The sequence below is a fragment of the Rhipicephalus sanguineus genome, chromosome 8 (assembly GCF_013339695.2).
Source record: "Rhipicephalus sanguineus isolate Rsan-2018 chromosome 8, BIME_Rsan_1.4, whole genome shotgun sequence".
NCBI classification, from domain to species: domain Eukaryota; kingdom Metazoa; phylum Arthropoda; class Arachnida; order Ixodida; family Ixodidae; genus Rhipicephalus; species Rhipicephalus sanguineus.
Genome location: NC_051183.1, coordinates 8415475 through 8433890, shown reverse-complemented (window position 1 = coordinate 8433890; position 18416 = coordinate 8415475). Strand labels below are relative to the sequence as shown.

Here is an 18416-nt window from a genome sequence, read left to right as displayed (position 1 = left end):
CTGGCTACGGGCCTGGATACATCGATAGGTTGATTATTAGAAATACACAGATCTAAGACGTTACCACAGGAATTGGCAATACTATTGTGCTGCTGTAGGAAATTAAAAGCGAGAAAATCTAACACGCTGCATTTGTTCTTTAAGAAATGATGATAATGAGAAAGATTAAGTGTGGTCCAGTCAATTCCAGGTGTGTTAAAATCGCCAAGTACAAGAATTTTGTGCTTCTTATGTGAAATTACCACATTTTCAATAGAAGAGACGATCTGATTAAAAATAAATAAATTAATAATAATAATAATAATAATAATAATAATAATAATAATAATAATAATAATAATAATAATAATAATAATAATAATAATAATAGCAGTAGTAGTAGTAATAATATCAGGAGTTTTACGTACCGAAACCACCACATCATTATGAGGCACGCAGTAGGCGAGGGCTCTGGATAGTTTCGGCCGCCTGGGGTGCGCGCGCGCACACACACACACACACACACACACACACACACACACACACACACACACACACACACACACACACACACACACACACACACACACACACACACGCACACACGCACGCACACGCACGCACACACACGCACAAGCGCGCGCGCGCACGCACACGCACACACACACGCGCGCACACGCACGCACACGCACGCACACACACGCACACACACACACACACACACACACACACACACACACACACACACGCACACACGCACGCACACGCACGCACACACACGCACAAGCGCGCGCGCGCACGCACACGCACACACACACGCGCGCACGTACGCAACACGCACGACATACATAAAGGTATATCGTGACATACCGATAGTAAAGGAAACCATTACATGTTTCCGCCCTCTTCAACAGCACTTATGACAACAGTGTACCACTACGTGTGTGTAAGAGTATGCGAGCAGTAATGTGTGTTCGCTTTGTAATGGGTGACATACTTTAAACCAGCAGCAAATACACGCGTGATACTTTTTCGAAGTTGCGATGCACCCGCTACGTGTTCGTAAGGGAATACGCGCTGCCCCGCCGCGGTGGTCTATAGACCACTGTGGCGGGGCAGCGCCATAGTCGGGTCGAGCGCCATAGTGGTTATGGCGCTCGACCCGAAGGCTGCGGGATCGAATCCCGGCCGCGGCGGCTGCATTTTCGATGGAGGCGAAAATGTCTGAGGCCCGTGTGCTTAGATTTAGGTGCACGTTAAAGAACCCCAGGGGGTCGAAATTTCCTGAGCCCTCCACTACGGCGTCTCTCAGAATCATGTCGCGGTTTTCGGACGTTAAACCCCAGATGTTATTATTATATTAAGGGAATACGTGCATTTTGTATTGGGTGGCCGGCTTTAAACCACCTACTCGTTATCCAATTCACATGGTGTGCCGCCCGATGGCAATGTACGCTTGTACCACGTTTTACTGCGATATTACATCTCCTACTGTGACGCCTGTACACAGGACGCGTATGTTTGTGAAGCGTGAAAGTAACTTTCAATTGGCGGGGCTTGCAAATGGCGCTGCTTGCAATTGGCGTGGCTCTGTGGTAGAACAACTGCCTGGCACGCCGAAGGCCTGGGTACGATTCCGCCTCGAGTACTGCAGTTTTTATTATTTTCATTCATGGCGATTTTTTGGTCACGGACAATGATGATTTTTCGCTCACAACCAACGACGCCGACACCGGGATTTCTGCGACACGGGCTCTTGAACGCTATCGCGTTAAAAAGTGCGTACACGCCGCAATAAATCAATACGCTACTGCTTCTTGCTTGAAAGCGTCGTAACAGGTTTGAACGTGGGGTCTGCTTTCTAAAGAAGAAAGGTTCAAGGCGAGTATGCAAAGCAGCCAGGCGTGTGTTTGTTCACCCCTGCGAACTTCCGCGTACGCGGCCGTGTTTGGGAGTAGCCTAATGTTTATTTATACTATTCATTCACTTCACGTATATGCGGGAAAATGTTCTTCGTGCTGAGTGCCTTTATGTGCGAACGATCTTTCTTCTCCGACAAGATGCACAACATCGCTAAATTCTTTAGGCAATTAATTTATTGATTGGTTCATCGCAGTAAGGTCAAAGGGCTTTACGTTGTGGCGCCTTGTCGGAATATTTCCTGCGTGGCTTTTGTTAAACCGATGACAGCGTTAGAAGACAGCCGGCATGTGCATTTCATGACATAAATGCTATAAAAGTATCAACAATACAAACCTGGACTGACGGCATGCTCGTAAATGTCACGATATTTTTATTTTGTTATATCACCTTCACTACGCATCACGATTCCTTCTTGTGACTAACTTATCCTTCTTTGAATATTGCCATCGGATACACTGTATGACGTCAAGTAATCCGTCTGCGTGTGGCGTCAACGTTGTTATTCTGTAGAAATTATGCTGATCACAGACGCCTCTAGATCTTCTGCATACTATTATAATAATAATTTCTGGGGTTTTACGTGCGAAAACCACCCTGTTATGAGACACGCCGTGGTGGGGTACTGCGGATTAATTTCGGCCACCTGGGGTTCTTAGCATTTTGCCCCGTTCTGCACTCTATATGGAAGAATGTTGAGCATTTAACTCGAGTTGGCTGATATCATCCGATGCTATCAGCTATCTATCGGATTCCACGTAATGTTAATAGGATGGATATATCTGCGTTTTAAATAAATTGTGGTCTCTGTTAATAAATTGTGGTGTCTGTATCGCGAAATGAAAATGATAGAACACTGTAGCATTAGGTTAGATATAGGTGTTAGGTGCTGTATATATAAGTCCTCCTAATTCAATAAATGTTTGAACACTTTGTTGTTCAAATTAAGCCGGAAAGAAACCCAAGAGTGGGTTGGTGCCAATATATTTACGGTCATCATAATCATCATTAACTGCCGCTGAGATGAACACATCGCATGCCTACGTCATAAGGGCGGTAATATGGGCTGGTTGGTTGTTCATGATCGTAAAAAAAAAAAAGAAGAAACAGCGCAAACACAGCGGACGAACACGTATGTCCCCCTGTGTTCGCACACTGTGTTTTTCATGATCACGGCCTCCCCGCTGTTTCATATGGATGACAGTGCTTAATTTATCTTGCGCGTTCACTTCATGGGGACATCAGTCGTTTCCGGTTCGGCAGCAATTGTTGATGAGGGTAAACTCGAAGGGCAAGAAAGAAGGACAAGTGGTAAATTTATGCGTGCACGTCATTCGTAACGTCAAGTCAGTGCATGATGCGTGATTTAGAATTACTCGTGCTGAGACGCTGACTTGATTTTAAAAAAGAAAATCACACGAAGAAACCATACGACAATTAATCAGTATACAGCAACGTCGTGAAACGATTTCTTCCCGACAAAAACTGATGCACCTCAATATCAGTGCGATATCACGAATTTCCGTCTTATTTCGTGTTTTGGCCACACCAGCACAATAAAATTTCTTGCAACTTGCTGTGTTAAGTATCTGGCCCCAGTTGGTACACAAAGTAATTCATTTCCACTGATAAATAATTATGCGGGCCCTATAGTTATGTAGGGCCTTATTTATGTCATGAATATACGCGCGATATTTATGCTACAATTATTTAGACCCTATAGTTAAAAAAAATGACACCTTGAGCTTCACTTCGACTTCTGAGAATGAATCTATGACGGCGAAATTGACGACAATAGAGTCCTCGGAGAATAATTTGTCTGTCTGAACATATTTAGTTTTTCACCTTACTGTCCTCTTAATTACGGCCTAAAATTTCAGGTTGCATGTTAGGCTGGTCAAGGGGCACCTCAGGCAACAGTGCCGCGCTTCGCGATTCATCGTGTGCCTCCGAGACGTGCATGACGCGTGTGAGGGGAGAGGAGGCGCATCGATCGCGTCCTTTGGGAACTTCGGATGTCGTTGAAGGCACTTGAGTTTACGCTGCAGTCAGGAACTGCGTTCGCTTCACAGGAAGCGTAGCGTACGTCGACATTTTTCTCGTAGCCAACACCAAATCACTTCAATCACCTGCCCAGGGCTGCCGTTGGGTAGATTTTAAAAGGATCCAAAACCCAAGCTAAAAGTAGGCATAGTAGCCATGGTGTTTAATTTCAGCGCCAAGTCTGTAGCCAAATTGAGCAAAAGCGATATTATGAAAACGACTTTTATTATTGAACAGTAAACGGGATGATTTTCAAAACGCCGAAACGTCGAATAGCTAGGAAAAAGGTTGAAAAAAAGGGCTATTTTTAGTTTTTCTTGCTATTTTATCGTTTAGTAATAAGAAAAAGGGCTAGCTAATGCGCCAAATAGATGTTCAAAGTAGCGAGAAAGTAGCCATGGAACCAAACTGAAATTTTCATCGCCAGACACTGTCGTAAAGTAGCCAATTTGGCGCAAAGTAGTCACCAACGGCAACCCTGCTCCTGCCCATCAAATTTTCTGAAGAATGTAACCGGTCACCTTTTTGACTGACTGCCAACGGGTGGAGATTTTGCCACACCATTTCCCTCGGTTCTCTGAGGTAATAAAGTGATGCGATGACGGGGTGCAGCTAATGCGGTGGTCGCATTATCGATTCCGCAGCATAGGAATGCTGGGGACAGAGTTACCAGCCTAAAGAGGGTTTAGCGAGCCCAAGCAACAACTGGTAGCTCTTGCGTTCTTTCACTTTTCTCTCGCTTTTGCGTGGTTCTGTAGGGCCCATGATGTGTCATATCCAGCACCGTATTACACAATGCTGATGCCACGTAAGCCGCGGTTATATTGCGAGTGTCATGAATAGCCACCAAAAGCCGCCATTGTTTCAGACTCTGTCATTTGGAAAGGACTTGCGACAACATCACACACCAGCGATGAGTCACGCTTTGCTACCATCAGACGGTCTCTTCGTGCGTAAACGCTTCCTGACGCGCGCGCGCCGACATAAAAAAAAACAAAAAGAAATGAAGCGTTCGCGTTTCGCAGGTTATGCAAAAATAGAAAAAGAAAATGAGACCGCTGCGCTCTGTGGCCCGTGTCGAGGAAGTATAGACTAAATAAAAAAAAAGAAAAAAAAAGGAGGAAGCAGAGGAAATTGAGAGTGCTGCGCGGATTGCGGCCTCTCTCGCGCGCTGAATTATGGTATTTTTGTGCCTCCCGTCGTTTTCTTTTTCGTTTAAGCGACGTGGCCTTCCTCTGAATCCTCGCGCTTGCACCGACTCGCGCCGCAACTGCGCGCAGCAAGCAGCGGCAAGCGCCCGAGAGGCGCGAAACAAAATTCAAGAACGATAAATCGCGGCCGCCGCATCGCTAGCGCCACCAAGGGACGCAAAGTGCGCAGAAGGGCACAGAAGCACGCACTGCGCAGCGGCGTGACTCCGCGGCGTCACTGTGGCGTCAGCAGCGCCGCCGTTCCGAGGAGCACGTCGCACTGCCCCGCCCCCTTCCCCGCGGTCTCCGCTGCGTATAATAAACGATCGTTGCGCTGCGGCAAGCACACTCGACTCCAGCACCTCTACGTGTACGCGCTTCTTGTGCTATCCACGAGGCGCATCGCCAAGGGGCATCTACGCTGCTGCGTCGTTAGCGCTACTCTACCAAGGCGTCGCTTCAGTGAGCAGATTCTCGAAGGAGTGGACGACCGAGCTTCGTGAATGCCCTCACAGTACGCCCTGCCGGAGCACTCAGTCTCCCGCATGTTGTGGTCCGTGAACGGCAGTGTTTCAGGTGGGGGCGCAGTGTCACCAGCCATGGTCGTGTCTCCGGTGCCCGAAATGAGGCCCTCCGATGTCGTCGCAACCGCGGTCGCCAAGCAGATGGAGCGGCTACAAATTCTCGAGCGGCGCTGCGGCGCCGAAAGCGCCGGCCATGCCTTCACGGTGCCCGTGATAATCTGCGAAGATGTTGACGCCGAGCAGCGGACGACGGCGGCGACTCCCGAGCGGTCGCACACCACGACGACGCTCACTAGGCTTTCGCCGCCTTCCAACGCACGCCGGTTTCTCCAAGTTCCCGGCATCGACGTCGGCGTAGAACGACGACCTCCGAGTTGAAGGGAAAGGTCGGTCGCCGCTACTTTTACGTCTCAAAGATGCGTGCGTACTCCGTTCCTCCTTTAGAACGTGGATGATCTGCGGAGAAAAACCACGTGCTGTCGTCATGCCCAACACACAGCCTGTTCCCCGCACTTGAAATAACTTTTGCTTCCTCGTGTTGCACGGCCGACTCACTGGAGCTTGACACCTGGCGACATTTGCAAGTGACAGACGGGAAAGCGTTTGTACAGGCGTGTCTGGTTCTTCAACTATCCACTCGCTGAACAATGGAAGGTTCGGCTCACATTCGTCAACGATCATGACGTCAAGGCGTGACCTTCTCATCACTTATGCGTGAAGGGCCGGACTGCTGGGACTCTTTCGGCTAACAGATTATGAAACCGGAAGAGTGTGTTGCGTCATGATCCGACACGTTCACCTGCCTCTCCGTTCTGCAAGTTGCGTCACACTGTGTTGCGAGTTCCCCATCAACTCTGCTCACCCATTGAACTACTGTCACGCCTTTTCCTACACACACATTCACTGAAATCGTGTTCCTATATTTAAAGATCTGAAAGCACCACTTGTACATAGTTCATTCACTTAGGTTGTTACAATTAATTTGTTGTCCCGCCTCCTTCCTGTGAGCTCTCGAGTTCAACAACGTTGTCTAAGAGCTGTCCCTTGTTTATGTATGTAATTTCGATAGAAAAAGTGTCTATACTTCTGACCTCTAATAAATAAATACCCTTCAGATATTCCCAGATTTGCTGTCTTGTGAATTCATCTTTTTGAAGGCTGAATGCACATGTTTCACCACCGGTTCAGATATTTATTGACTACGGTTGCATGGGTACTTTATTTCATCATAAGTTTATGCGCCGTCATGAGTAATAAGTTTACTACGAATAATATTGTGTTAGTAGGATGCTCGAATACTGCGGAGCTTTTTATCCTCAGCGCCACAACAGCTCGCCCAAGAAGTTATCAGCGCCGCAAATTTTAGTCAAGTGAGTAATTCGGCTTTATAATTAGAGCACTCCTGCTCTTCTCACGTGTAACTGAATGCGGAAAATCTGAGTTGGCTGAAGGCTCAATCTTCCTGCTAAATATTCAGCTGTCCAACGCGCTGTCTATAGTAATAATAACACAAAGCACTGCGACGAAATTGATTCGTGGAAACCGGTGGGTTTCGTAGCAAATATATCTCTCGGTCTGTGTTGCTTTCCATTTCTATAGAAGCTGCAAATGCTGCGATTTTGTAATACACTTGGCCCAAGACAAAAGGATGACAAAATACGATCTTCCTGTATCTTTCTTGGCTAACTTTCTCGAGCACCCAATGGGACGTTTTGTCACAGCAATGAGAAAGTGGAGCACTGCAGGACAGGGTAGGATCACATTGCGTCTCAAATAACCGGACACGTGCTTATACGCAACTATGTCAAAAACCCTGATTGAACTTACTCAAGAATGCCACGTGACGGTTAGCTTACAGACCTCGTTGTCAAGCGACCGGTCATTTATTTGAAAGAATGCGGAAATGTCGTCCTGATATCGAGTGCTTTAACTTGCTTTTTTTTTTTTGACATGGCATGAGGAGATGTTTGCGCACAAGTACGGCACCGGGTACTCCTTAGCTCTTAGATGCGTCGAACATAAAGCATACAGGAACCAAAATTTCCGAACGCAACAAATACGCAGCACATACAATGTACAACTTGAACAACATGACACTATGATGCCTAAAAAGTACAAAGAATAATGTCCCCTCATGCTGTCCTGTTATGCTATGATAATAATATTTGGGGTTTTACGTACCAATACCACGATATGGTTATGAGGGACACCGTAGTGGAGGGCTCCGGATATTTTGACCATCTGGTTTTCTTTAACGTGCACCTAAACCTAAGTACAGGGGTCTCTAGCATTTCGCTTCCATCGAACTGCGGCCACCGCGGCCGGAATTCGATCCCGCGACATTCAGGCAACTGTTACGCTGCATAGAGAAGAGTAGGAAAGGATAAACAAAGAATAAATTATGCGACAGCATTTTAGGTCTGCGGTTTGGGCGACGATGGCGTCCATTCGCCCATTTCCGCTTTACATGAGGCCGTGGTGGATCGCACTTACACAGTAGCCGGTGCGTATGCTTTTTTCATTATTATTAAATATGTTTAAAGAGAGGTTGGTGCCAAGGTATGGCTCCGGCCACTCCTCTTCTCTTACATAGTAATTTGCATCATGATGTTATCAATGACGATAAAGTAATGCAAAATCCGCGCACGAAAATGTCCATTCACAAAAGCAACGTTCATCCGTTCTTATATTCTAGGAAACAGGAACAAAGGGATGAGTTATTTTAGATGCACATTCAACGAGAACTGCCTTAATTAACACGTGTCTTGGGCCTATTTCGACGTTGCAAAGCCTCTCTCAATGCAAGCAGGTCGCACATTTTGTCAGCGACTGAGCGAAGCTTCGCCAAGTAAAGCCGAGCTCACATTGGGATGACATCAAGACCGAACAGTACGGAAACTCGCTACAATGGCCCTTCTATATTGGGCATGGACACGCACGTGAATGAATATAACAGTGGGCTGCATCAGAGATGGCCCACGACGTTGAAGCGGAGGCCGTTTCCTCTACCTTAAATACCGGATATCGCGGATTCGACACAGGACAAAGAAAGAACACTGATGCACAGGACAAGCGCTGCTCAGTGTTCTTTCTTTGCCCTGTGTCGAATGCGCGCTATCCAGTATGTACTATTATGAACCGACTGGACGAATTTTTTTATCCTGTACCCTTTTTCCCCCTTCCCAAGCGCAGGGTAGCAAACCGGAGACTTCCTCCGCATGGTTAACCTCCCTCTCTTTCCTTTCTCTATATCCCATCTCTACCCTTTGTCGTACGTTCGCGTACCAAGTATACGCAACATAAACACTGGAGTAGCCGGGTGGGAAAGGGGGGGGGGGGGGCAGGCGACCCCCCCTCGAAATTTTTCAATTTTGCATGTGTATATATACACGCACACATACAAACGCACGCATGCACGAACATACATAAAGTGTAATTGAACCCCCCCCCCCTCGAAAATAATTTCTGGTTACGCTATACTGATCGTAAATATGGTAAGCCTACAAAATGCTGCAAGCATAAAAAAAAGAAGCTTACCACATTGACGTGATAGACATTGCCTAATACAATGAAATAAAAAAGTGCGGTCCATACGCGAATCAACGAACGAAGAAACTCAGTTTTATTAAAAGATAACCATCGTTTATGTCATAGTCTCGTGTATACAAGACTTATATGATGACCGGGCAATGTGATCCGTCCATCAAGCGAGAAGAGCGCATAACAGCGCAAACGATGAGAGGGGACGGAAGAGGGGACACAGAGGGCTGAACTTCCAGCAATTTATTTCCTGTGGAAAATGTTACGTTAGCCAAACTGGTCGTTGAAAGAACATCTGTATAATGTTGATCGGTCAAAAGAAGGGTGGCTCTCTGGTCATTGTAGCACGTGTGGGTGCAGGCCAAGATTTTTTTATTGTAGCATATTGTCGCAAAATGCAGAGATCGCGCCACACGCGAAATCATCGAGGCAGAAAAGATGATTTTTTTAAAGAATGACTGTGTCAGAACCCCCTCTGTCGCGCTCAAAGATAAAGAAAGGATGCACATACATAAATTTGTTCGCGTGGTGAATTTTTGCGATATCATTGTGTTCCGTACATGGCTGTTGTGCAACTGTATGTAAAGTGTAGGCTTTAAAAAGAAATACATCGTTGGAATTTTAGCGCTCTGCGTCCTCTCTTCTGTCCCCTCTTGTCGTTTGTACCGATAGGCACTCTTAATCAGGTTGTACCAACACGCCCAATCCTACAGTCTTCTAAGCGAGGAGTAATTCACGCAGAAAGGTTTGAGTTTTGCTGCTCCGCCACACTTACTGTGCGGCAGATTATTGCGCAACAGCCGTATTTACCCTCTGGTGACAAACGCCGCGTCGGACGATGGCTTCTCAGTTCCACGTCTAAACCTCCGTCAACGTCCGCATGAGTCGCGCAGCCGCCACTTCCGATAGCAGCAGCCATGACAGTGAGGCCTTCGACCCCGGCAACAGTCAGTCACCAATTTCGCTAACGTTATAACGCATGCTTTTATGAATCCGTCACCGTCACAAAAACTACACTCCGCCGAAAATCCAAGCACTAGCTTTCTCTCCATGCCCCGTAAACACAGGCGTGCGCATACGTGGGTGTGTGTGTGTGTGTGTGCAGGAGGAGAGATGCCCCCTGAATAATTTAAGGGGGCACCAAGTCTGCCTCGTACTTTACTCAGTAGAACCTGTCCCGTCTTAAGACTTGGGACAGTGGCCGAGACCGCTCTCAGCCCAGAGGGCTTTGAGAGCGTTGTTGCGTTTCTAGCGGCGTCGTCTACCGTAGTCTTCTCTCATTTCCCCCCCATTTTTTTGTAACATCTTTTTTCTATCATCTTTTATGCCCCTTTCCTAGCACAGGGTAGCCAGCCGGTCTGAGAAGTGACTAACCTTCCTGTCCTTCCGCCTGTATACTTCCTCCTGTCCCGTCATTGTACACCGTGCAGAGGTTAGGGCCACGCAGGTTTCTGACGACAATGTCGGCCCACGAGGTTGCATTCCAGCAACTGCTCACTTCTCGCCGAACAAAGGCAGGCTGTCGTCAAAACCACGTCAACGCTACATTTTCATTTTTGCATCCATTGAGAAGTGAACCCTGTGCACGTCTATGTCCATAAATAGCCCTGAAAAGTCTGGTGGCGATCATGAAACGTCATACAGGCGACGACGGTTTTCTACGAGGTCGTTTGGACTCGCGAAGGTGTCAAGCGTCTGGGAATTGACGCGAGTGATCCCGCGAGGCGTCTCTGTTTTGTCTCATACAACAATGGTGCCAAGCACAACCGTGTTTTCGAGGGTGTCGTCTCTTCACTGCCGCTAAAGTGCGTCTGTAAACAAGTGCAGACGCATTCTAGACTCGCGTACATATGCTTTTCCCTGTACAGGTACGTATATCCAAGGACGTTGTATTAGTGATTGCTTTGTATTAAGTACGACAATGTGTTCGCTTTCATATGCCACCTCGGGAAGTACAGAATTTAGTCGATAGTCGGCGCTCTCTCCTGTGCTGTTTTGTATTTTCTTAATATAGTGGTTGTCCACGTTTCCAATTTTATCCAAATATCCATGTAAATAACTAAACACTTCATTAGTAATGAGCTCAATCAGTATTTGGTTAAAATGCTCATCGAGGCTGCAGCGAAGCCAAATGCTGTGAACTTACGTGGCCACCTGCAAAGGGTGAAGACGACACACCGGCTCTTGAAACAATAATAATTTAATCCGCCTCCAGAAATTTTGCAAATGTGTTTTATGTTCGTATTTTTTCCCTTGTAATACTGCGCCATTTATGAATATCTGAGTAATGAATACTTACTCTACGGGAGGTATATTTCGTGTTAAAATATTTTCAGACGACTGAAGTTTCTAAACTTTACGAGAAAAAAGGCGAATTTGAGAAAATCATCATTTGGTCCACAGTGAGACGCAATTTAGACCACGTGGTGCTCCAATTAAAAATCAGCTTTATGCCTCATTCGAAAGCAAATTTTTCTTTTAAGGAAGAAAATAATTTTTCAAGTTTCCCATTCAAGGCTACAGGGAACTTCAGCGAGGCAGCTGCCGCACAACCAAATGGGAAGACAGCCGTCAATGGGGAACTTAAATATTTTCTTTTTTAAAACAAAAACTGTAATGATAAAAGTTGCCATACAAAAGAACTATTTATTTACTTGCGATTGAGGTATGAAGCTGTTTTTTATTTGGAGCACCACGTGGTGTAAATTGCGTTTCAGTGTGGACCAAAATGATTTTCCCAAGTTCGTCAAATGAAACATGTGTTTCATTTTTGTCAACGCTGCATACGCTCGCCTTGCGCAGTGACTCTTGTGTTCTGAAACCTTTTCTCACGGGCGCGGTGTTCCAGAAGGGCTCTTACGAACCCAATTCCTATTTCGCTCAAATTACCTTTCACGCACAATTAACGTTATACTTATGTAAATGTTGTAGGGCGCAACGTGGCGAAGGCACTCTTGTCGCACTGGTCAATTATTTAAAATACCACTGCAAATAAGACCGTATACGCCTTTGTAGGTGTAACAGGGCGTCGAGTTGTTTCTGAACACTGAACCAACAGCTTGTAGCTGCCCAGCGGTGATGATAAATTATGCGTTGCTTGCCCGCGTGCGTGGGTGTGCACAATAGGTTCGGAAGAATGTGCACGTAAATCGTGCACTCGGTGTACGACGTGATTTCGCGCTGAAACAACGTGCACACGAGCTGGCAGTTTTTATCAGACTAACAAAGTTGATCGATTCGTATGACGTCATGTTAAATGAAATGTACTACTTGCCGTTTTCTTTCTTTATTTTTCTTTTTTGCGATCTGATATGTAGTGTGCGCAATATTGCATTATAGATTACGCGATCTTGCGACACGTTATGTAGCAGTGGTGAAACTTTGACATTGTATGCCACATATTAGCTTCGATACGCGTCTTCGCAATGTTTCAGTGATACTATATCTCCTAGAATATTTTTTTTAAATAAATGTGTTTAGTAAGGAGAGGTTGGTGCCTATGTGTGGCTTCGGCTACCCATACTCCTCTGTTGCATAACAGTTGTCAACATACACAAAGCTATACGATTAAACACGTGAATGGACACTCACATGCTCGGTACTGCAATAGTCAAGCAACATGAGAGTTCACGCATCATAAATGTTCACACGTACGGAAAGTCCGGACGTAAAAGGAGAGTTCATCGAAACGTTAACACAGCAGACAAGTTGCAAATTGACTCCTAATCGCCGCACTCAAAATGCAACTGTCATGTCCGCAGCTGTCATGTCCAAAATTTTGCTCATTCGGACTCACTCGGACTCAAACTCACCGAAATTTTTCTCAAGCGGACTGACTCGGACTCAGACTCAAGAAAATATTACTCAGCCTGATTCACTCAGACTCCACCTCACGGCTTGATCTGAGTCTGAGTGAGTCGACTCATGAGTGAGTTTGCTGACCTATGGTCCCTACCGACCTATTCCGCTCATTTTTGAAAACAATACGTCCAATTCATTTTGCTCCACTCGAAAGACGTACCAGCTCGAAAGGCTAGGAAATGTTGCTAACGTCATCGTTTGAGGGTTGTATACCCACGGCCTTTGCCGAAGTTTTTGTCCGGTCAAACAGTGAATGTTCATAAGAAAGCACTCGGGCGCTAACGTAGCTTCCATGTACTTGAATGTAACCATACAGTTAATAAAGGGACACTAAATATAAAAACGATTTTTCCCGTATTAGTAAATTGGCCTTTCACCACACCAAAAGCGTAACTCTCCACGAGAAGACTTTTGGTTAGCGAGAAGGCGCGAGAAAAGAAAATGCAGGTCGCGACGCCGCCTTCGAATTCCCGCATCAACTCGCTATGACGTCATAGTCTTTGAAAACGCCTACTGGAACCTACATAGTTCTTATTAATAGGTAAGTATGAAGCACATCGATCTTTGAGGGGGCCAAAAGGTTAATGTACATAGATTCAGGATATTTCGTTGACCCAGTATGGTCAAAATATGAAAGAAAAAAAAACACTTTGAAATCTCTGACGTCACGCTGACGTCCACGTGCAAACATTTTGCCGTGAACTTCATGAATGAAATTTCAACCTTCAATATCTCTTGTATTGACAAACTTAAGATGATAACATTAGCGATGGTAGCGTTTTCAAAGACTAATTTAACTGATAAATTAGACTTTGAAAACGCTACAATCGTTAATGTTATCATCTTAAGTTTGTCAATACAAGAGATATTGAAGGTTGAAATTTCATTCATGAAGTTCACGGCAAAATCTTTGCACGTGTACGTCAGCGTGACATCAGAGATTTCAAAGTGGTTTTTTTTTCATAGTTTGACCATATTGGGTCAACGAAATATCACTTTACTGCGGCTTTAAAAGTCCGTAGGAGGCAATAACTTCATGCATCTACTAATAACCTTTTATTACGCCCCCACTTCCTTCCTTTTAGGGGCGAAGCTCCTTATGCCGTGGGTCTGTCCATCCTCCGTTTGTAGGTTTGTTTGTAGTAGTCACCTCTAGTTCGTGAGAAGCGCGCATTCTGGTATGCAGTATAAGAAGACGACGACGTTGACGAGTGAGACTCTCGTGCGTGTTCGCCTGTGTGGCATTCTTTCTTCTTTACTGCGCGCGTTCTGGTATGCAGTAGAAGCAGAAGACGACGTTGACGAGTGACACTCTCGTTTGCGTGTTCGCCTGTGTGGCGTTCTTTCTTCTTTACTACGTCTCGTATTTTCAACGACGCCCGAAGACAACATTTCAGAAGTAACGCGCCATGAGGCTCCCTCTTGGCACGCTTTCTCTTTAGCTCGGAGTCGCCAGGTGGAAGACAAGGCTGCGGAACGGAGGGCACGGAAGGCGGCGGCAGCGCGCGCTCGCAGACAGAATCCTGAGGTGAGAGCCCGCGAGGCCGAAGCTGCACGTCAACGCCGCGAAGCAGATTCCGCCGTTCGAGCCCGCGAAGCCGAAGCTGCTCGACAAGGTGCACGGCTGCGGCGAGAGGACCATCCGATGGACGTGTATAGACCTGGTATTTTCTAATTTCCAGTTGCAACCCGTACAAGAACCGCTGTCCCTTCACTTCACGGACCATAAAGCCGTGATAATGAAGGGACAAAGCAAGCCAAGCATTATCTAATTAAGAAAAATAAAAGTTTCATGTTTGTAATATACACACAGTGTTTCTCACTCTTCATATGATGATTGATGGGGCGTTACACAGAACATTCACGGTTTACCGATGATTCTCTCCGGAGCTTCGCCCCACTCATCATCACTCACCACGTGGATATGCTGCGATTTTTTTCTTTAAGAGTCACCTGTTTGAAACGGGTTCTCATCCCCACTGGCCAAAGACAATTTCTCGATTGGACTCGGGGACCACATTTCGGCTCCCTTTCTTCACGAAAGATGCAAAGCTCACCCATCACGAGTATAGCAAACTTTTTATGCAGAAGAGCGAGTGTACGCTTTAAAACATAGACAGGTTTGCGAGCCAGCGCGCCCTAGAGTCACTGTATATGCTACCTTGTCAAAATTGTTGTCAATTGTAATTGTCAAAATTGAGACCGGAGTTTTTATTTATTTTATTTTTTTGAAAATGAGCTTTTTTGAAAGAACTCGCTTCTTTAACTACTTTTTACTTCTTTTGCGCTGCCTGTAGGAAAACGATCTTCCGCAGAAATGCTGCAAAGACTCTTTTCTATTATTTACACTGTTTTGAAGTTTCTGTGTTAAATAGGAAACGCGCCAAGGCGCACGAAACTTGGCAAACCGTTTTAAAATTGGGCTGTTTCCCATTTTTATCCTTTTGAGGACTGCATAAAGAAAGCATGGATGTAATTCACAGTATTGCGCACTGCAAGAAACAAAAAAAATTTCGACACAATGTTTATAGTTCACGTTAAATTCGGTCATGAAATCTGAAAATATTGCACGTATTCGGTTACGTGCACTTTGAATGTGCCCACATAACATATAAAAAACCCAGGCAAAACAAAATATCGACCGGACGGTCATGTTCGATCTCTCGTGGAATCGCCCCCCTGGTTGTTCTGTAATCCACTCTGCTTCCTTCCTGTCTATTATGCTATGCGCTTTTTTTTCACTCCGTCGCGCGTTGCGTGGTTCTTCACATATTCTCGGTTTAGCTCGTTAGCCTCCAAGTTTCCGCCTCCTATGTAAACACATATCGAAACACCGCTATAGAAAAGCATTAGCGTGTTTAGAAAAATGCATTTATTGCCTGCAAAAATAGGGCAACTCCACCTCGACTTCTTTGGAGATCTCACCTGGTAAGAAGTGAAATGTCGTGTAGAATAAGCTTCGCGTTCTACCATGCCTTTTCAACTTTAAGTACTGAGGGGTGAAAGTGCGGGTTATTCATTCTAAAAAGACAGTGCGTGCAAACACGGTCACGAGAAAGAAGTCACGACCGTAGGTCGGCAAAAAAGTTGCAGCTCACTCGGACTCACTCAACATGTATATTGTGCTCTGCGTGCTCACACGGACTCAGACTCACCAAAATATTACTCACCCGGACTCACTCAGACTCAGGCTCACGACGCGATCAGAGTATGAGTGAGTCTGAGTGAGTCGACTCGTGAGTGAGTTTGCCGACCTATGGACGACACCACAAACGCCGACTAACAACTGAAGAGACGCACAACGGCGGAAAAGAAAGAAGGCACGAACAATTATCTGCGCATGCCCATGCAATAGGCGAACCTATCAATCCGGCACGCGTGGTGGTCTACGTGGAAGATAACTGTTGAGGCATTTGATTTCACCTTTATGAAAGTTAATCGACGGTTGGCTCACGCATGCGCTACCACTGTTCTCGATATGCCATGCCTCAATCATCAGGCGCGTTTCTTCATTCCTCTGCCGGTACAACACTGCGCATTCATCGAATTTTGCCGTGCACTTACACTCTCGACAATGTAACGATATATTAGAAGGTGAGCCTCTGGTTAGCGATCTCTTATGTTCCAATAGTCTCTGGTTAATGCAGCGGCCCGTCTGTCCTAAGCGGCCGCAGCTAAAAGGAACCTTGTGCACAGTATACCTGTACGGCAATCAGTGAGTTTGTTTGTGTGTTTTACGAAACAACTGTCAGTCCGCTTCTTGTGTATTACTCGCTCATTCTTTCTCTGCACATCGGCACAAATCTTACCGAGCTTATTGGCGGCCGTGAAAACAACATTAACGCCTTATCTACTTCCTACGCATTATGCTGTATACATATATAGGCCAAAGCGTATCAATGAAGGTCGCGTTACATTTAAGCTTGGACACCATGTGTAAAACGAAATAACGAAGACCCGTGCTACTTGAATGTCTCGGAAACCCTTTGTTTGAGAAAACCGAACCCCCCTCTCCCCACCCCCCTGAAGGGCGGGGGCTGTCGGTAAGGTCGAAATGTTTTCAAAGCTTGTGTTATAACAGCAACCGCGCTCTTTTATGCGATCTTTTTCCGCCGACATGTTGGACGTCTTTAAATGATACCGCACACTCGCGATCAAAAGTATCATCTAGCTGACAAAAGAGGCACGTATACAGCCACCCATATCTTTGACTATCGTCCGCGAGCGGCGACATTTCTGCACGTCAGCGCCACACGACAGAGCCAAGTTACTGGATGACTGTTCGATACGTGACAGCTGGGCGACTGTACGTCCTCGTACAGTCGTCCAACGACTTGGCTCCGTCATGTGGCGATGACGCACAGAAATGTCGCCGCTCGCACACGCTATAGTTAAAGATAAGGGCGGCTGTACGTCATCGCAAGAGGGGCATGCAAAGCGTTAAGACACGTTCACAGCTGCGACAAGCAACGGTCGCGCGACCATTTGCGACTGGCGACCAAAAAGCAACTCAAGGCGACCGATGTTCACACCTGCATTCTACCTGCGTGCGACTTATACCCGTCGAAACCCAGAATTCACGTCTGCTCGCATATGGCTCGCATTGCCATTGCCCCGTAAAATAAGCTGACGTCCTGTTTTTGCGCATGTCATTGGTTCAGACGTTTGTGACTGCAGTCTCGCGACTGAAAAAATTCACCGACGATTACGTTACTGCCTAATGCGAATTCTGACCGCAGCTTCGTGTTGGGGCAAGGCCAACGTGTTTGAAGTTTTGGCTTTCTGCAAGGAATCGACTACGCCATAAATCATAATTTTTGTGAAGTAGGACAGCACCCACTACACCATTATTCGTCTTTCTGCGCATAAGCGAGGTACCCGCTACACATCTGTAAGCAGGGGCGTAGCCAGGGGGTTTCAACCCCCCCCCCCCCCCACTGAAATTTTTCAATTTAGCATGCGTATATATACACGCAGACATACAAACGTACGCACGGACATACATAAACATGATGAATGGAACAAAGTACACCGATAAAATAAAAGCTTAAAAGAAGACGACGTTTTCTTTTAATCATTGAAGGTGAGCCTCCGGCTCACTTTCATTTTTAGTCATTGTGAACAAGGCTTCCGTATGGAAGCCGAAACGTCGTTTTCTTTTAAGCTTTTATTTGGTCGGTGTACTTCGTTCCCTTCATCATGTTTCTTCCCGACCAGACGGGTTTCCGTCGAACTCTCGATTTCATACATAAAGTATGGTTGAATCCCCCCACCCCCCGAAAAAAATTTCTGGCTACGCCTCTGTCCGCAAGGTATTAGGTGCATTTTATTGATGCTGCATGTGGCTGATGACTCCGAA

General features: G+C 46.0%; 1 long non-coding RNA gene across 2 annotated transcripts in view; it reads left to right on the top strand.

Moving 5' to 3' along the window:
* The window catches only part of LOC119401283 (uncharacterized), an 80197-nt gene that overhangs the window by 8525 nt on the left and 53256 nt on the right, over nt 1-18416 (top strand). The window contains exon 1 of one of the 2 annotated variants that reach the window (XR_005185416.2): nt 10866-11064. The exons of the other annotated variant lie outside the window; for it this stretch is intronic. This is a non-coding gene — a long non-coding RNA (uncharacterized LOC119401283). Of the gene's footprint in view, nt 1-10865; nt 11065-18416 lie in introns of those variants that run through there. 2 annotated transcript variants of the gene reach the window in all.